This window comes from Aricia agestis, chromosome 17, assembly GCF_905147365.1.
Source record: "Aricia agestis chromosome 17, ilAriAges1.1, whole genome shotgun sequence".
Lineage (NCBI taxonomy): Eukaryota > Metazoa > Arthropoda > Insecta > Lepidoptera > Lycaenidae > Aricia > Aricia agestis.
Genome location: NC_056422.1, coordinates 2639445 through 2642343, shown reverse-complemented (window position 1 = coordinate 2642343; position 2899 = coordinate 2639445). Strand labels below are relative to the sequence as shown.

Below are 2899 nucleotides of genomic sequence, written 5' to 3'. Positions count from 1 at the left end.
GCACTTAAAATTTTATCAAAATCAGTCGTTTCGAATTTTAGCAATAACACATCGAAAACTTATATTTTATGTACAAATTAATTTGTGTTTGGACATGAAAATCTGATATGTATATACAGGATGTAACAAAAACAAGTGATAATACTTTAGGGTGTGTATGTGTTCCTTGAAGAGAGGTTACTGTGAAAGTAGCAGCGCTGAAAGACCAAAGTTTTTTTTCACTTTTGTATGGGAAAATGTGTGACGCTCGGGCCCTTGCCCATACAAAAGTGAAAAATTTCACAGTGAACTCTCTACATGGAACACGTACACACCCTAAAGTATTATCACTTATTTTTGTTACACACTGTATAGCAGATGTACGCTTTAAAAAATTACAAATTACAAATTATCGCCTAAAAAGCAAAAATTACAAATTATCGCCTAAAAAGAGGTGTTTACATGCTTTTGCATGTACAAATATGCAATTCCATAAAAGTAATCCTTAACACAGTATAGCAATATGACATATCCCTAAATATTGCTATACTGTGTCCTTAATTTCTAATAGTCTACATAATAATATTGTAACATAACTATTTGTCATAGACTTTAACCGTACAGTTAAGTCAGTTAGTTAAGTTAACTAATATCGTTCACGTGTCACAAGCACTGCTGGTGTAGTGGTATCATGCAAGATTCCCATTCTTGCGACCCGGGTTCGATTCCCGGGCAGTGCATTGCTTTTTGAACTTTTTTATACAATCACATTGGAATCCTACATTTTTATGCTATACTAGCTGTGCCCCGCGGTGTTACCCGCGATTTATTAGGTAAACTAAATTGTGTTTTAATAGGTAAATAGCCATTAGTACAACATTTGAACGTAACATCTCCTCCACTTTGAAAGTCGGTTAAAAATGTAGCTTATGTGTTAATCCAGGATGTCAGCTACTTCCTTGTAAAATTTTGTCGAAATCGGTCCAGCCGTTTAAGCGTGAAGAAGTAACAAACATACAAACTCACATACTTTCGGCTTTATAATATTAGTAGGATAAATAATTTTATGTATTTTCCTGGGCCTTAAAATAGGCAATAAAGAAATTTAATGGAACGTTGGTCGAATTTTGCTAACATTTAGACCGAAATTATCAGGATATAATATTTTTGGCAGATACTTTGCTTGGACTGCGATTTGCGCCCGACATTTGCGTAAGTAATATTCCCAGTCTACTAAATATAAGTTTAGTATGAGTATTGAGTAGTCTCAAGTCTCTTAAGTTATAAAAATCTTGGAATACTTGGTAAAATTGTATAAAAATCGGAAAACGTTTAATGTTTGTGCTGACTCTTGAGTCCTGCACTCTGAAGCACTCACGCCGCACTCGAGTTAGCCCGCACTCATGCTGCTCCTGTTTTGCTAACTCCAAATTATTCTCAATTTGAATACGAAATTTCTTACACGGGAATGAGAGTAAAAACATAGTGAGAATTATTTCGCGAAAAGTATTTTTGACAGGAAGACTTCATTAAACTTTTTGGGATGGAAAAATGTTAGTGTTTAAGCACACCGTGCCGAAGTTCCACGGCGGAAGTTCGGCATGATTACGTCAGCATACAATATATAACGCGACGGAATTTCGGCATGGTCTGTCATCGGTAATTTTAAATACATTGCAGGCGGGATCATACCGATAACATTTTAAACTTTCGCGTTGCATTACTACTTAAATAAGTCGCGTTAAGTCCCGATTAAAAAGGAATCATACCGAACTTCCGCCGCGAGACTTCGGCATGGTGTGTTTAGCATAGAATACAAATTACTCGTGTTTAGACACTTAGTTTTGCTTTAGTGCACCTGACCATTGACTAGATCAAAATTCGTAGATATATTATAATGTAGGTCAGGCTCTTTACATAGTCACAGAGGAATTATACAATACTAGACGACGCCCGCAACTCCATTGCGCCAAAATTCGTTTATCGCGCGGGAACCGTACATTTTTCCGGGATAAAAATATCCTATGTCCTTTCCAAGCTGATCTCTGAAGTATCTTCATATCGAATTTCAGCTAAACCGGACAGACACACGGTTAATATGCGTTTTAGTGTTGTTTTTACACGTTTTATTGTAAAATGCAGCAAGTTTTGAACAATAGAAGTGGGTTAAACTGTGAACATCAAATGTAGCATCTCGCTCCGGCTCATATTGTTCCATATCTCTGCGGATGTGGTACGCGTTTTGTATACGATGTTTTTTTTAAAGAGTAACCAAACTTTTAATCTGAGTTATTAACATACAAAATAACCAATTTTTTAGTATGCAGTCATTAACTTACCTTTGTAAGTTAAAAAAAAAAAAACCTGTATACTACAATATACGCAGTGTAATATAAACGAGTGTACTGTGTAGGTACTTTAGGGTGAGTATGTGTCCCTAACATGGAGGTATTAATTGAGTATTGACATAGAGTTAAGTGAAAGTTGCAGCGCTGAAAGAGTAAGGGCCTGTTTCACCCATAAAGTTAATTCTCGAGCTGTCAAACGAAACCGAAATTGATTTTCATCTGTGTGAAAAATATGTGTACGTAAACACTTACACAAGCATGATTGAACATGAATTCTATGAGATTAAATTGTCAACGTGTGGCACGTGCCGACTGGACGTCAAAAAAAGAGTTACTGATACAGTGACATCTCGCTTGCTCAGGCCTTTGTTTCTCTATTCCGCTAGGTATATTAACTTTATGGTTTCATCACTTCCTGATAAAGACCGGATTGGCTATCCACAGCTTATTTCAAATATTCTCCATACTTTATCTGTCAAGTTAAATTGTGGGTAGCCTAACCGGCACTTATCAGGAAGTGGAGACCCTACCGTCCCTCTGATGAGTGGTGGCAAATGATATATCGAAAACCC

General features: G+C 36.4%; 1 non-coding gene across 1 annotated transcript; it reads left to right on the top strand.

The window, feature by feature from the left end:
* The first annotated feature begins 648 nt into the window (after positions 1 to 648).
* On the top strand, positions 649 to 719 carry Trnag-ccc. The gene has a single exon. It is a non-coding gene; the product is annotated as a tRNA-Gly (tRNA).
* Positions 720 to 2899: the final 2180 nt, after the last annotated feature.